Below are 18819 nucleotides of genomic sequence, written 5' to 3'. Positions count from 1 at the left end.
AAATGTGTAACATAAATGCCAATTCATCAAGGGATTGGGTACGTATTGGATGTTTGTGGTTCTAGTGCTTGCTCATCTAATCCACACCATGGATGCATCATCTTCCTACATATAGATGCATTGGTCAACATAATAAATTATTTTATTCATAATAAATTTCTTTCAACATTTGAATTGATACTACCATAATTGTATCATTTAGATTTGGAAAATTCTTACCCATCATATAGCAATCCTACTTAAATGTACTAATCTTCTCTAATATAAATATAAGAAAACTATAATATACCACTTAAAATTTGAAACAGACACAAATCTTAAAATTAATCATCAAAATTTTTATATTTAATTTAACTTAAATATACAAACGTATCACTTAAACTTGGAAAGTTTCTACCTATAATATGGTAATGCTAATCTTACTCGATAAAATTAATATACTACTCAAAAGCTTCCTTGGGAAAGATACAAATCTAACAAGCACAACATAAACATTCCTATTCTATAATAAGGTTAAAAAAGGTAAATTTAATATGCAATATTATGAAACATAGAAACAATATAATCTAAATGCTTACAATTTAACAGTTATGATTAACAATTCTATTAGGGAATAATGTAAATTACATTAATGAATTTATCAATTTGCTCTTTACTTTTTGTATCACATATCTTGATTCTCAAGATTTGACATATCAATATCTATCCTTTACATATAAGAGAAAAAATTTTCATCCTAAAGATTCAAATGATACTCTGAACTCCCATTAATTTCTTAACTGAAATAAACTAATTATGTTTTTTTCATATTCAATAATATATCTTTCTTTCAATGAATATTTCAAAATTTGGTTCTAAACTTTATTCATTGCTTCACAAAATGAATGAAAATTACAAAATACGTCTAAAATATTTTTTCCAAACAACTAACATTCAATTTTATTAATCCTCTTAGTTGTATTTGAATTCATAAAAGCATATGTTTATATCTTTTCTTCTAATTTAAAATGCATCATGGAAGTAAAATAAAAATGTGAAATTGGGACTCAAATATGTGAGAGAACACAAGAAGAAAATATAAGTTGTATTATGTTAAATTCATATATGTAAAATTTTAATTCAAACTGCATACAAAATAGTTAAATAAGTAAATAAGAACAACAATTTAGAACTTTTTTTTTTTTGCATAAGCATGTAGCACATTAATTTAGACAATTATTTCACCTATTTACACCCAAAGTTGGAAGTGTTTAGCATTTGAAATATTGAAGAATGTTAGATTTAACTTTGAACTAGGTATTAATTACTTTTCATGCCATACATTTATTTTGTAAACACTTAAAATCTAGTTTGAATATCAAAAAGAGTAACATTGATTTAGTACACACAATCAACCATTGATATACTTTATTAAGTAAGCATTAGGTTTTTTTTTTGTTTCATTTTTTAGTTTCATGGAGATTCTAACTCTTATAACAAGAAAAGCTAAAGGGGGTTTATGACTTAAATATAAAATCTTGCTATTACAATATTAATATCCATATTAGTTGAATTGAGTTTTGAGGACCAAGTAAACATTGAATTAGTAATATGAAGATAAGATGTGTGAGGATCCGGATTTTATTTTCTTACTTTTATATTATTTTAATGGCTTAATTAATTATTTATTCACCTGTTTACTCCGAATAATTTATTTCATTCATTCCCATTGGATGCAAAAATATCTCTTTTATATTTTTAAAACGTTCTGTTCGCGAATTTAATTTTTCTATGGCTCGTTTAGCGAGAAATAGCGAATGCAAGTTTTTCGAGACAATATTCGATTCGAGAGTGCAATAATCTTGGAGATTTGAGGACTCATATTTTATTCTTAAAATAGTTATTTTTATAATTATTTACCCTAGAGTTAGTCAATTATATCATCGTTACATGAATTTCCTTTAAATTTCGCTTTATTACGCGTGAATCGAAAGTTTGCATAAATCGAGCCGGAACGGTTAAGTGGATATTTAAGAAACTTATACTGGACTACTAAGGGTGAATAATTATAGTGATATAGGAATTACATTGAAGGTTTAGTGCACAAGTGAAACAAACTTGAGAGAAAATAACGATACGAAACTCGCGCCACACCATTCTTAGTTGACTTTTGCACCATTAACTTGGCTTCCTTGGTACACTTCATCTACCTACCAACAAAACACAAAACCCTTGTCTTCTCTTCTCCATTCAGCCGACCAAACAACAAAGAAAAAAAAGGAAGAAAAGCTTCTTCATTCTTGCACCAACCTTGCTCCATTTCATCTTCAACTTTGCATCCAATCTCAAAACCACTTGGAGGTTAACCTTGGCTCGGAGGAAAGCTTCATCTTGCGGTTTTCTTGGGAGCTTTAGAGGTGAAAAATTTCTGGTTCTTCAAGGGATCAAGAGGTATACACCTCAACTCATCCAATCTTTCATTTCTTGGCTTTAAAGAGTTTCATTCTTGGTTTTGAAACTTGTTGCTTCCTTATTGTTGTTGTTATTTGGATTGGATTGGTTGAAGTGGGCTCTATGAACTTTCACCTTGGTTATATAAGGACTGCCATGATGTTAAAATGTGTGTTAGTGTGTTTGTGATGAGTGTTAAGGTTAGAAATTGAAGGAAAGATCGAAGGAAATTGCATAGGAATGCTGGCCAAATCTGTCCTATTTTTGCTGTACCTTTATTTCAAAATTTTGTGGGTTGTTTTACTGTGAAACTGGTATATATATGTTGTATATGGTGTGTAGAAAGTTTCTACCAAAAATCATTTGAATTGGTTGAGCAAAACTTGAAATTTCGACATGTAAAGAAATCTGGAAAATGTGTTCAGGCAGCTTGAACAGTGTCTCTTTGAATGAACATATCTCTTTGTACAGATATCAAAATCGAGTGTCGTTTATAGCATTTGAAACTAGACATTTGTAGCTTTTCAACGGTATAAAATTCACTGTCTAGTTCGAAATGAGTGAGCCGTAGTGAGTCGGAAAAGTTGCTGCCCTGTTCTGATGGCCTATCCGAGAGGAAGGTAGAAGCTGCATTTTGTGGTTCTATTTTCTCTCACTTATGAATTGACTTTGATAACAATTTATTCTGATGAAATGTAGCCTTATGATTCTAGTTTCCAACGCCACCAACCATTCTCAATTCCAAGTTGTATTGAGTGAAATATGGTTCAATTTCCAAACTGCAGCAAAGCTGGAAAACCTTTGTTTTTCTGGCCGACTGGTTTAGTTGTTTGTGAAATGTTTTATTTTGAAATTTTGATGTCAACCAACTATCAATTGCTTATGAAATGTTTCTTGGACCTTGGTTTCACAAATGAACCAAAATGGGACTGATTTCATGGTGCAAAGTGTTTGAAAAGGGAAAGAAAACAAAAAGACAGATTTGCTTTACGAATTTCCTAAACTTTGGTAGTTTTGTTAACTACCTTCCCATACGAGTTTTTATGTGAAATTTGATAGAAGAGTAGCCTTCATATGGAAGTTTAAGTATACCAAATTTGGTATTATTCTAAAATCATTTTGATATCCAAATGATGTCCCAAAGTTTGCTTTTCAAATCTGGAAAATTCTTGATTAGTGTTCAAATTCCAGCCGACTTTGGACTATTGTATCTCAATGCTCAAAACTCTAAATTTAGTTCCGTTTATCCTGTTTGAAACTTTGTTAGGAGCTCTTATGGTGTTACAAATTTCAGAGGCTAGTTTATTTTCTATGAATTTTGCTAAAATTTCAAAATTTGCTGAAAAACATGACTAAAACTGTCTTGCTTATTCAGGTCAGCTACTTTGGGCTAAAAAATTGAATGTCTTCTGTTTAGAATTTTGGAAAAGTGTCTTATATGGACTTTTAGTACTTTAGATCTAGTTTTTAACAGTACCAAGTTTTCTAATTTTAGACCTACGAGTGCAAGATTCGATTTTTCAAAGATTGTCGTGCAAAATTGAAATTTCTTGATTTCGTATGAAATGAGTTTTTGAGAACTCATTACTCCTTCTCGATATTGATTGATCGTTTTCAACTTGATTTCATGGAGGAAATCAGTTTCTCTTGTATTATTAAACCCTCACTTTTGAATCTCGATTTTTGAGATATTGAGGCTTTTCGAAACACTATATTAGTTTGAAAATGAACGTACATTCTTCCTTGTTTGGCAGGAAGTTTGTAAGTATTTATAAGTGATTGTTAATTGTTATTTGCTCAAGCGCTCAAGAGAATCTTGAAGAGAATCCCAGAGCCGACTACAAAAGGCCTTTTGCACTTTCTCCCTTATTTTGATTTGGTGAGTGTCAAGTGCATGTTAAATACTTATGTGATTGAAATGTGAATTGTACAAGTGTTATACATGATACGTAAACTTGTCGAAACGAGTATGTACTTTATCACGCTCGTTCTCCTTTAAGTGATGCTACAATTGAATTATGTTATGTGAATTGATATTAGAATTGTGTGAAATAAATTGTTATGTGAATTAAGTGAAGAGTTACTATTGTAAACCATATTTGTGTTGTGATGTCGAGTAGAGTGAACCTTCTCGACTCTTATGTATACTCGTGGGGACGCCCTCGTCCTCTCTTTTTTTTTAATTATGCGATACTTGTTATTTGAATACATATGATCGGTAACTGTTCATAAACATGTCTAACTCGTAAGCCCTGAGCAGATGCATGTACCACATCAATTTGGGTGGGAGATGTCTCTCATACCGTCTTAGTGCTATAATCGGTTCCCTGAGCGATAGCATGTACCACACCAATTTGGGTGGGAGGTACCTTTCATGTCGACTCAAAACCCTAAACAAATAATCGATTCTTTGAGCGATAGTATGTACCACACCGATTCGGGTGGGAGGTACCTCTCATGTCGACTCAAAACCCTAAACCATTTTCAGTTGATTAGAGCGATGTCTCATTGACCACTGAGCACTAGTATGTACCACATCAATTTAGGTGGGAGGTAACTCTCATGTCGACTTAGAACTATAAACAAAGTATAAGTCGATTGGAGCGATGTCTTATCGACCACTGAGCAATAGTATGTACCACACCGATTCGGGTGGGAGGTACCTCTCATGTCGATTAAGAACCAAAAACGTATAATTGATTCCCTGAGCGATAGCATGTACTACACCGATTCGGGTGGGAGGTACCTTTCATGTTAATTTAGAACTATAAATGGAGTAAGTAAAATTCTACGGATTTAATTACCTACCCGAGGTGACGGAGTGTCAGCATAAGGAGGTATTGGATTAAACTTTAGCAAAACAAATGGAAATTAGCTCTTGAGAGCTCCTGTATCCTATTCAAGTGTGTTTAATTGTTAATCGTAAATTACTTGAACTTCATAACTTTATTTATTGTACAAATGTTATTGTTATTTAAATTATTCGCTTGCGTGCCTTTCTTGACCTCACTGGACGTCGGTTCACCCTATTAGTTTTGTTTTTCTTAACAGGGTCGGATTGAAAGTTGAGGAGAAAAGCCTACTTGATTGCTTTTAGTTAGAATCATGGGATGTAATTGACTAGTTGAATTATAGTGACTGTATATTTTAGGAATGTTGATGTACTTTTGAATGTAAGACTTGAAAGTTTATTTAAAGAAGCGACATTTCTCTATTTGAACTTGTATTATTGAGTATTATCTTTAAGTTTGGATTTGAATTGTACCGAATCCTGGCGAGAACTAAGCAGGTGTCTCGTTGATATCTTTTGGTTCGCCTTAGGGAGAAGTGGAGGTATCACAATATGAAGTACATCTCAAGTTCCAAATATTTCTTTTGTTAGTTAATGAAAAAGATACTTTAAATTATGTTCTGCAAAATATAGTGCTCTTATCAGATAGGCTATCTCAATTAGTTAATTTGATATATGCAGCAAGGTTTAGATGAACTTTTTTAGGTGATATGATAGACCTCATTGGACATTTATTAGTCTATCAACCTTCAACCAAAAGTATATAGTTTTGATTGATGTAAACTTTTTGTGTTTACTAAATTTAAACATATATAAAATATGTTTTTGATACATCCATGCACGCATGTGCACACAGACACACATATATATGTGTATATATAATACTTGAAGGTGAGCTATATAGTAAACAAACTCTACTGAGATAAAATTAAATAAACAAGGATGTATTTGGATGGTTGGTTTTAGGAATGTTAATTTCAGAAATTCCAACACGTAGGCTATCTTAATAAGTTAACTTGGTATATGCAGTAATGTTTAGATCAACTTCTTTTTATCATATGATAGACCTCATTCAATATTTTAATTTAAACAAGAATCATTAGAACAACATTTTAAACATTATCCAGAAGATATTATAGAAGAACCTGATGGAAAAGTTTTACTAAGATTTTTTTCATTTAGAGAAAGATCCTCAACTTCAAGTCATTCATGGATACCAGTCATTCATTTGAAAATATCTTTGCATTATATAGTCTGTTTAATAAATCTTTTTTATTTGGAATTGGATAACTAATCCATTGTAATACTTTATTAACATTTTGCATTCTTCTAATTCTAAAACTCTTTTTTGCATTTTTGTTTCTTTTAATTGTTAAACAGACTATATAATGCAAAGATATTTTCAAAATATTCTACTCTTTATATTCTGCTCTTTCATCTATATTCCATTCATAAATTGAATCTCCATCGTATTTAGTAGTATGAAATTTTGATCTTTCTTCATATTGAATATCTGAAGGACTAGGTTTTGGATAATAATTTCTAGTACTTACTATTTGCCAATCTTTTTTATTACTTCTAAGAGGTTTTCTTCTTCTTATTTTATTTATTTGATTATCTGCTTTCTCTTTAAATTGATTTTCAATAGGTGAAATTATATTTTCATTACTTTCTGAATAACTTGATTCTCCTGATGATATATATTTATTTATTACATTATCTAATGTACTTATTCTAGAATTTGAGTTTGAGTTTCTGTTGTTAAACTTTGCAATGTCTGAGATATTGAATAAATGTAAATAAAGCATTTTTAACAAATTTAAGATGTCCAACATGCACATGCTTGCGCATACACACACACACACATATATATATATATATATGTATATATATATATATATATGTGTGTGTGTGTGTGTGTGTGTATGTATATAATATTTGAATGTGAGCTACATGGTAAAAAAATTCTACCGAGATGAATTTAAATAAAGAAGAATGGTATTTGGATGGTTCATTTTGAGAATGTTTTAGGAATTTTTGAAAATTTTTTCAATGAATATCTATAGAAAAATTCCAAAGATGCAAAATTTTATGAAAATTTACACCAAGCCTATTTATTAGAATTTTGATGTTGAATTTAGTCAAAACTTTTTAGATGGTGATGAAATATATTATGAACTAGAAAAGATAGACTAGAGAGGTGGAAGAAAGGCAATCGGTAGAATAGAACAAGTATGCAAATAGAAGAAATAGATAGAACTACAAGAGTAGGGAGGAGATAAAATTATTGAGTGGAAGAGGAGGATTGTGAGGCTTGCATGGTGAGAGTTAGGGGAAGGATTTTAAGGACGAGAAAGATAAGGTTGCTAGATAAGATCACGGAAGCAGAATGGAGGAGATGGAGCTAGGGGGTTCCTCCACTTCTAATAAAATAAAATAAAATAATATATATATAGAGTATATATTGGATATTGTGATATTTTGTTATGGGAAAATGATGAATTGATATTAGTAATTTATTATGTAAAATGGTTATTTATTGTGTTAGTTTACTTAATTTTTTCAAATATAGTACGTTATTTATATATAAAAAAATAGCAATTAGCTTAGTTTTTTATGTAATATCAAATACTGAGATGACTCACAAGAAAACTAGGAATGCATGTCACTGCCACATTGGTATACATTTTAACATTTAATCTAAATGAAATCAATGTCTCAACCAATTGGATAGAACTTAATAAAACATACTATAAGTACATAAATATCAAATCTCTTAAGGCATGACTCTTTTTTATTTTTTTTACCAATACATAAAGCACATTGTCATGACTCCTGGCCATGATCATCAGGTTATGATTGATCAAGTTTTAAAGGGAGCATCAAGAGTACTATTTCAGCACTAATGCCAGAGATAGTTATTATAGAGCTACTGCCTAGCTGGTAGAAGTAGTTTTGGGAAGGAATAATTCTGTTAGAGATGTAGTTACTTGCGCAATCAATAAGTCAAGTAATTGTATAAGTAGGCAAGTGAATGTAGGAAGATGTAGCTGAAGTTGATTGTAATTCTTTTTTTTTCAATAATATTTTACCTCTCTAGTATCTTCCTTCAAATCCTCTCGTATCTGTTCTTCTCTTCCTTTCCTTTGTTTCAATTTTCTATGATTCTTCCTTTAATAGTTACAGCCACTACATTTGATAACAAAGTTTCCGATCCTTGGACTGGGAATCTTGATCAAAAAACATGGCAAAAGGAACAAGGATGACATATTTTAAGGAGCAGCTACGCAAACAGGAATCAAGAATACAGGCGATTCTTGACTCAACTGTTGAGGACAAGCAAGCCTTGAAGGACAAAATGGAGACAAATTATCAAGACGTGAAGGCACTTATGGAGGCTAATCAATCAGAAATGAAGGCATTCATGGCTAATATGAACCTTTATGAGGAGCATGCATTGTGATGGTGGAATATTAGGAAATCTTGGCTCTTCTGTAGAAAGGACTTCAGCGAATTAAAGTCAAGGATATCTCCAAAGAAAGAATGGATAATTTAGAAATTCTCCTAAGGAGAGAAGCATCACTTATCAATGGCTAATTCTAAGCTCGATTTTCTAGGTTTCAATAGGAATAACCCCAAGGAGTAGGTATGAAAATGTGATAAGTTCTTTCAGTTGTTTCGGATTCTAAGGAAAATCGAATGAACTTGACTGAATTACATCTTGAGAAAGGGCTAATCTCTAGTATCGAAACTTCAAAAGGGATAAAGGGGTGGTTTCTTGGAAAGAGTTCAAGATAGAAATATGCAGGAGATTTCATGAAGTGGGAGAGGAAGATGCAGTTGAGAAATTTAGTTAATTGCATCAGTCTTCTTCTGTATTGGCTTACCAATAGAGATTTGGGGAGTTAAGAGCTTTGGTGATGTTAAAGTGCCAGAATTGTCAAAATCTTACCACATGTCTTGTTTCTTGAATGGATTAAAAATACATGGACGAGATACCTTGCAATCTGCCTTTGAGATGGCTAGATGGCAAGAACATCTCCTGGGTATAATGTCCAAACAAAGTAAATCTGCCTTCAAGAGCACATTGCCTTCATTTTCTAGGTCAACTTTTGGTGGGAGTATAAGGTGGGCATCTAGTAGTTAGGATATTGCCAAGAAACCAGTTGCTCAGACTTTAGGGGAGGAACAAGAAATCAAATTCTCAGCGGACCTTCAAGAAGATCACTCTTGAGGAATTTCAGTATAGAAAAGACCACAACTTGTGCTTCATGTTTGGAGACAAGTTCACACCTGGTCATGTCTACAATAATAAAGAACTTCACTTATTGTTGGTTGAGGAAGAAGAGGCTGTTGAGAGCCCATTGGAGACTGAGGAAGAGAATATCATAGAGTATAAGGGTAGCGGTGCAATTCATGATGTTATGTTGACTTTACATTCTGTATCTGGAGAGTTATCTACCAATATTATCAAGTTGCTAGGACTTTATAGGAAGCATTAGCTATAAGTCCTTCTTGATGGTGGTAGCACTAACTATTTTATCAAGCCTATAATTGCATAATTGTACCCTGAAAACATCAAGAAGCATAAGCCTTTCAAGGTTAAGATAGTGGATGGGGTGGTTCTGCAATATGATCAGTGGATATCTGGAATGCAATGGGAGATTCAAGGGCACAAGTTTACACACAATACATTCATTCTAGAATTGGAGCCCTATGATATGATCATTGGGGTTGACTAGACGAAATCTTAGTCCCTTGACCTTTGATTTCAAGAAATTGCACTTGTCTTTTGAGAAAACAGGTAAATGGATAGTGCTCAAAGGAGATTCCCACACTACTTCGGTAAAATTGAGGCAAGGATCAGTTGCTCAGATGTACATCAGACACATGGTCAGGGAAGCTTTGCAATAGTCTTGTATGGTGAAAGTTCACAACTCACATATAACTTCTGTGCCACATTCTATTATTTAGTTATTGGCCAAGTATGAAAGACTTTTTGCTGAACCTAAAATCTTACGCCCATCAAGAATTCAAGACCACCAAATTTCCCTTAAACTAGATGCCAAACCATTTAAAATTGCGCCATACAGATATCTTCACTTATAGAAGATAGAAATTCACAGACAAGCGAAAGAGATTGTCTTTTGAAATTATACAAAAAAGCCACAGTCTTTTGCATCACTAACTCTTTTAGTCGAAGAGAAAGATGGGAGTTAAAGACTTTGCATTGAACATCAAAGATAAATCTCCCATAAGATTTACTGGATGAACTAGATGGTACAAAAGTCTTTTAAAAAATAGACTTAAGGTCAAGACGCCACCAAATAAAAATGTATCTTATTGACATTCAAAATCTGCATCTAGAACTCATTTTGGTTTATATGAATTTCTTGTTATGCCCTTAGGCTTGATAAATGCACTGCCACCTTTTAAGCTTTTGATGAATTATGTATTTGAGCCATACATCAAAAAATTTGTTCTTGTATTTTTTGATGATATCTTGATCTATAGCTTGATTATCAAACTCATTTGCACCATTTATCCATTATCCTTGAAACTTTTAGAACCCATTCTTTGTAAGCAAAGATGTTCATGTGGTCAAGACAAGGTAGAGCATTTGGGGCATAGAGTTACCAGTGCAAGTGTGTGTGCTGATCCAAATACGACTAATGCAATGATGACTTGGCCTTCTCCTACAAGTATAAAAACTCTTAGAGGTCTTCTTGGGTTGACTAGTTATTGTAGGAGGTTTGTGAAGCGGCATGGTGTATGTCAAAAACACTTACTGATTTATTGAAAAAGAGGCAATTCAGTTGCGTTTTTGCAGCAGAGATAGCATTTGAGAAACTTAAAGTTACTGATTTACTTAAAGTATGAGGACCAAAAAATGATTCTGTTAAAAAAGTTGAAGGACTATTTCAATCATTTCTTCTTTTGTTTCTTTCTTTAAATGTTATATCAATGAAAAAACAATGTTCTTGTGAACTATAGTTCGAAAAGATGAATACCTAACTCCCAACTAATCAAATGGTTGTAGAGATACATAGGGCTATTAAACATAACAAGTAGCTTAAAAGCTTGTTAGAACTCGACTCGATAAGGCTCGAGTTCGGCTCATTAGTTGTGGTAAATGAGCCTAGCTTAAGCTAGAAATGTGCTCGTTTAATTAACGAGCCGAGTTGGTATCTGGGTAGCGTGTTAGAACTCGTTAATAAAGGGCATATTTGTCATATTAGAAGTCAAAATATAACACTTGTGATTAGGGTTCTCACTTCTCACTTCTCCGCCTCTGTATAATTTTTCTTCTTCTTCTTTGATTTCGTGGTTTCGCCTCTGTGCCTCTCCATCACAACCAAATGGAGGTTCATTTCGTGGCTTCAATCTCATGATCCACCATCTCCTCCTCTCTGCCTCTCCGCCACACCCTACCTATCCATTAGCAATTTAGCACCATAAAGGCATTCATTTTTCATTATTGCATCTTTAGCTCAGTCTATTTGGTTACCTCCAGCTCCAGCCATCTCTGCTCCAGTCATCTCCAACAAAAATCGCCGCAAGCATTCAAGCAACCACTGACCAGTCCAATTTGACTGGTTTCTTCAAACCATCGTGAATTTTGGCAAGTAAAAATACCTATTATTACTTTGTTGGCAAATTGCTTTAATTCTTGATGAATTTCCAAAATCCAATGAAGCAGGTTGGATGGTACTTGCTTAACATATATATATATATATTTTATCTATAACAACCCCACCACCCACCAAAATTGAAAAACAAAAACACTCCCCTTCTTTCTCACTGTTGTCTACTCGTCTGGTTCAAAGGCTCATTTATTAGGATTTCTGAATTCTTCAACTTTGTTTCTTTATCTTAACATCAAAAATCCATTTCTGCTCTTCAGATAACTGATGCTGTAGTTGTTGCATGGATTCTTAATGCTACTTTATTTGTACTAAAATTGGATCATCAATCTTTTTGGAAGAATGATAGGTAAGCTGAGATTTCAATTAAATACCATGGCGGGAGGATATATAATCTAGTTCTTTAGGGGATTTCCACATGTTTGAATTGCATTGATATTAGTCATGTGAGTATGCTTGTGGTAATGTGTTTATTTGTTAATTGACTTAACATGCAGTGACTTAAACATTTTCGATGTTGACTGGTTCATCTCTTACCTTAGGAATGACACCAGCCACCTAAACTCAACACGAGGGCACAGAGAGATCTGCAAAACTCAACATCCCCGATTTTTATATGTAGCCATAGGAAGCAAGAATAATAGTAGTGATCAAATTCAATGTCAATAAAAAAAACACAAACTTGAAATTATTATAAAAACAATACGGTAGTTGCCAATATAGTAATGTAATGCTTTCTTTACTAGACTAGTAAATTTCTGATATGGTAATGTTTTGCTTTAGTCATCTAGTTTAGCTTTTTGTAGTACCCTTGATATATATTTTTTAGTGTCTAAGTAGCAATATCAATATACCATACCTTTGTTGTTATGTTCTTCTTTCTATCCTTTTTGTTAGACATCACGGATATTGTTAGACTTTATAGATATTGAAGTTTTGTTGATGTCTTCTTCTTTGAACTTCAAATTTTGGGGCACATGAACTTATCTAAGTTTTAAGGCTATGGCTAGTTAATTAAGTTTTTAAATTTTAATATAGAAAGACATAAATAAAGTTATTAATTAAGTTTTAAATTCATATAGTGTATACTCAACTACTGACACTATTAACAATATTTGTGATAGGCTGTTTGACATATATGAGTGCAATTAAACACCTATTTTATCTGTCTTCTTTTTCATTCTTTTTCTGCCATTTTTTCTTTCTATTTTGGATCATGCTAACAGCAACATTGATTGGTTTTTTTCCCTTTCAAAAAACAAGCACGTACAGTCCTCCATTTCATTCATACCAAGGATCATCATCAAGTCCTATTATGGAGGTTGAAAATGAAGTTGTCAATCAAGAACTTGAGATGGAGGAAAATACTGACAAGATGAGCTAAGAAGAGCTGGATTTAGATATGTTAGAGCAGCCGAATGAAGGAGCAGAAACAGGGCAAAAAGGTGATAATGAACGAGCAAAACCGTTTAAAAAAAAAACAAAAGAAAAAGAAGTCAACAATATGGGAGGATATGAAAATGGTAAAGCAGGCCGATGAAACAATGAAAGTGCCATGCAATCACTGCAAAGAATCATTTGCCAAAAGTGCATCTGGAGCCACTTCTTCACACAAGCGTCACCAAAAAATTGTCTACAAAAGATGTTAGCTCTTGGGGAAGAAAATAGAAAAAGGCAGCAAGTCTTATCCTTCACCGAAAGACCCTCGGATGATATAACTTCTATAAATAATTTTTTCTATGATCATGCCAAGGTCCGAGAGTTACCAGCTCATATGGTTCTTGTGCATGAATATCCTTTCTCTATGTTGGATCATGTTGTTTTTAACAAATTTATGAAAGCTGCATACCCTTTTTATAAAAAGATTAACCGACAAACAATAGAGGAAGATTGTGTGACTGCTTACATGCTTGAAATGAGACAGCTGAGAAATACATTAAAAGGTCAACATGGTTAGTATAACTACAAATTTGTGAAAATCTGATCAAAAAGTTTAATACATGGTTGTGACGGGGCATTTTGTTGATAGTGATTGGTATTACAAAAACGGGTTTTAAATTTTTATAATGTCCCACCTCTTCACACAGGAGTAATTATTGCTGATTCTTTAAGTAAGTGTTTTCTTGAGTGGGGGATTGAGAATAAGGTTTCTACTATAACCGTAGACAATGCTTCTTACAATGATGTATGCATTAGGAGAGTTAAAGAGGATTTTTCTCTTAGAAAAAGGTTAAGCATTGAAGGAAAAATTTTTCATGTTAGGTGTTGTGCATATACATTTAATTTGCTTATTCAAGATGGGCTGAATCAAATTATTGATGTGATTGATGTTGTTCGAGAGGGGATTAAGTATTTGAAAAATGCAGAGTCTCGCTTCAATGACTTTGCCAAAATAAAAAAAAAACAGCTTTAATTGCATTCTAAAAAACTTATTTTGGATTGCCCAACTAGGTGGAACAACACCTATTTGATGTTGGCTTCGGCTCTAGAGTTTAGAGATGTATTTCCAAGATATGGGGACATTGATCCGGGGTTTCACTATGTCCTAACTGAGTATGAGTGGATGAAAGTTGAAGAAATTTGTAAATTTTTGGGTATTTTTTATGAGATCATTAATATCATTTCTGGATCAGATTACCCAACTGTTAACCTTTTTCTTGTTGAGTTGTATAGGATTAAGGAACTATTAAATGAAAAAACTCTTGATTTTTCTGATCATATTAGATCTATGGCTGAAAGTATGGCACAAAAATTTGACAAGTATTGAGGAAAAAGTATTGTTTTGATGTCTTTGGGTGCTATTCTTGATCCGTGATATAAAATAGTCCTTGTTAATCATACTTTTCGAGTAATTTATGGCAAGGATACAACCCCTAGGTATATTGATGAAATTAGGCGCATTTTTTATGAACTCTATAATGAATATGTGGATGCTTACATCTCATCTCATGGTGAGGAACTACAAAGGGAAGTTGAAAAACGAAAACATGCAGAAATTACAAGTAAATCTACACAAGGGGCTGCTAAAAATCTTGGATTTAATGTTCTAATTGAAAAAGAAAAATTTCAAATGATTGTTAGTGAAATTGACAAGACTCCACTTGAAAAATCAGATTTAAATGTCTATTTGGAAGAGGGCAGGCATGTTTGTAATGCAAATGCAAATCTTGAAGTCTTGAATTGGTGGAAAGGGGAAAGGTGGAGGTTTCCTGTAATGTCAAGGATGGCAAGTGATGTACTCGCTATTCCAGTTACAACCACGGCCTCCGAATCTACTTTCAGTGCTGGTAGTAGAATAATCGATGATCGGCGTGCTTCTATGTCAGTTGAAATGGTGCAAATGTTGCTTTGTGGCAATGATTGGATCCTCAATTTTCATGGATAAAAAAAAAGTCTCGTGTAAATAAAATATATCTTTTACTACCGGTTTATTTGGTACCTCATTTTACTTTGTTAGGAGTTGTAACTTTCTTGTTTTCGTTTTGTAGGAACCACTTGATGTTCCCGAATCATCTACAATTGAAGAAATTGCTCTTCCAGACATCTGAAGGCTCTTTTCTGGGATATGTAATACTGTTTGTTGTTGAATTTTTTTGTGTAAAGATTAAACTTTCTTGTGATTGATTATGGAGCTGGATTTGTGAAGCTGGACCTTTCTACAAGTTTGTGAAGCTAGATAAATTTTTAGTTATCTAGCATTGTTTTATATAGTTATTTGGCTTTTGTTTATGTATTTGTTCGGTTGAATCAAATCCTTGGTCTTATGGATGTTGTCTCCGATGGAATTTGGTTGGAGTTTGTGTAGTTGTTTATTTTGATTCTTGGAGTTTGTGTTTTATGGATGTTATGGCCTTGTATGTTTGTCTCGGATGGAATTGGCATTGCATTTGGCATTCTTAGATGTCATGGCATTGTATTTGGCTTATATATTGTCTTAGACTCTCAGTTGAATCACTGTGAATTTGGTTAAGTTTTGTTGAGTCAAGTTTTGTTGAATTCTGGTTCTAGATAGGGTGTAGCATTTGTTTGCATTTGTTCACTATTTGACAGAAATTTCGAGTTCAAATTCGAACTCGTGTGAGTTAGATCTCGAGCTCGCTCGTTTGTGGTAAACGAGTCGAGTACGAGCTCGATCTCGAGTCCCATATCCCCTTGACGAGTCGTTCGAGTCCAATTTAAGGCTCGTTTTTGTAGTTGAGTGAGCTTAAGCTAGAATCGAGCTAAGTTCGAGTCGAGTTCACCAGCCCAATACTTGGCTCGACTCGACTTGATTAATAGCTCTAGAAATACAAAATCCATGAACAATTGTTTCATATTTTTAATTATTATTAAGTTTTGTCAAATATCTCACAACCCAAATTTAAACCAAAAACCTATAAACACTTCATGACAAGCATGAGTTTACAATAAATTACAATTTTGTTTAACAGTGTTATCGTTACTGTCCTATCTAGTAAGGGAAAGGGTAGGAATGGTTATGGTTCTAAAGAGTATAACATGTTACATTAATAACTTGTTTTGGTGGCTTTCATGACCACATAAATGTAATACACAAGCAAATCTAACATTGTATATTTCATCTCGCATGTGCGAGAGGACAAATTAAGTACATGTATGCATAGTCGTGTACCTAATTAATGAATTATATATAATCAAAGTTATCAATCTAAATTAAGTGATTAATGAACTTATCTTTTACATATATGGAAAAATTCACATAAATAAAGTATATACATTTTTTATACTATTTACATTTTTGAAACAAGTAATTCATGATAAGATTTATCTTATCAAGAAGAAAGATTCAATGAGTTTTTATCAATAATTAATGATGGGAAAGGTCACTTAAACCTCTATAAATAGGCTTTTAGTTCCTCTCTTCACAAGTTTATGCATTATTTCATGATTAGAACAAGCGTAAGTGAGAGTAGAAGAGAGCATAAGGTCTGTTTCAATTACGTATTCATGGTTGAAAATCTTAACCTTATACGCAGCATTGTTTTAATGAATTGTGATATTTTATCACTATTTATATCCATCTCAGCATAATAAATACATCTTCTTTATGAGATTTTACAAGTAGTTAACCATAAATTAGAACTTATATCGTAAATAGGGGTGTGCATTCGGTGCAAAATCGGTAATTCGGTGCACTGAATTCGGTGAATTCGGTTATTCTACCTATAGAAATCTAAACCGTTTTCAATTCCGAATTAGCCATAACCGAATTCATACCGTAACCGATTTCAAATTCGAAAACGGTAATGAATTCGGTTTAACAGAATTCATCTATTAAAAAAAGTAATAATTTATCTATTAATTTAAACTAGAATAAACCTTAGACTATACAATGATTGGTGATAATTTATGAATTTATAATTTATAATGATTAATAATAAGTAATATTAGTTAGTAGTTACAATGAATTTATAATTTACAGTGATTAATAATAAATAATATTAGTTACAAACTTACAAATTACAATAATTAGTGATAAGTTATATTAGTTACAAACTTATAATTTATTTCAAATCAAAATAAAAACTTATTTACTTACACATGTTATTGTGAAAGTCAATACATTAATACATTGATTTGCAATTCACATGCATTCACTTATACTGTTTAGTTGTCTTGTCTATACTTAAAACCTTAAGATTAGTAAATAGATAATATGAATTTTAACTTATTTGATAACTTATACCTAGAATCCTTAGTCTATGATTTAAGGAACACAATGATTAGTGATAATTTATGAATTCATAATTTACAATGATTAATAATAAGTAATATTAGTTACAAACTTACAAATTACAATGATTAGTGATAAGTTATATTAGTTACAAACTTATAATTTATTTCAAATCAAAATAAAACTTATTTACTTATATATGTTATTGTGAAAGTCAATAAACTAATACATTGATTTGCAATTTATATGCATTCACTTACATTGCTAACTGTTTAGTTGTCTTATCTATACTTAAAGGCTAAAGCCTTAAGAATTAAGATTAGTGAATAGATAATATGAATTTTTATGTTAAATATGTAGAGTACACACTAATACTTGCAAGTTACAGATTACGCATTCAAATATTCAATAATTCAAACATGAATGATATATCAAATTACCAATATCTAAATTCTAATTATGAATTATGTTTATTGTTTAATATTTAGTATTATACATATATGTATTAATTATTATCTAATTCTAGTCATGTTACTCATGTATAAAATAATAAGTATTATAGTTATCTTATATTGTTATGTATTACTATATATTTGTATTATTATAGTCATATGACAATTAACAAATACTAAAAGAATATATTGTACATTATTAAATATTATTATTATTATAAGTACATGATATGATGATAATACCATATACTAATTATTATTAATAGCATTTACCTATATAATATAATAAAGTATTAGTAGTATATACTAATACTAAATAGCATTTATCTATATATTATATAATTTTATATATCAATTTGGTAATTCGAATGCGGTAATGCGGTACCTGATTTCAATTACCGAATTTGAATGTGAAATCGATTATTATTAAATTCATTATCTCATTACCTATTTTATACCATATTAGAATTCGATGAATTCAGCATGTACTGAATTTGTACCAAATTACCAAATACTCGATTTCAAATTACCGAATTAAATTTAAAATCGATTATGAATTCGATAAGAACCGAATTTACTTACCCTAATCGTCGATGGTATGCCCTGTCCCTTCCGGAAACTGGACCTTACCACTTCCATAGCACTTTTTAGCATTTTTGCCTTATTCCCTCATTTATTGTCCATTCTAAACTTTCCCTCACCCGTATATTTCTCTACACCTCCACGCGTCGCACAAGCCATTATCAGTCCCACAAGAAGTCTGCACTTTTTAGAACCAGAAAGAAAGAGTAGTTACTTTCCCTCCCTTGT

Source organism: Coffea arabica, chromosome 8c (assembly GCF_036785885.1).
Source record: "Coffea arabica cultivar ET-39 chromosome 8c, Coffea Arabica ET-39 HiFi, whole genome shotgun sequence".
Taxonomy (NCBI): Eukaryota; Viridiplantae; Streptophyta; class Magnoliopsida; order Gentianales; family Rubiaceae; genus Coffea; species Coffea arabica.
This window is presented reverse-complemented; position numbering follows the sequence as displayed.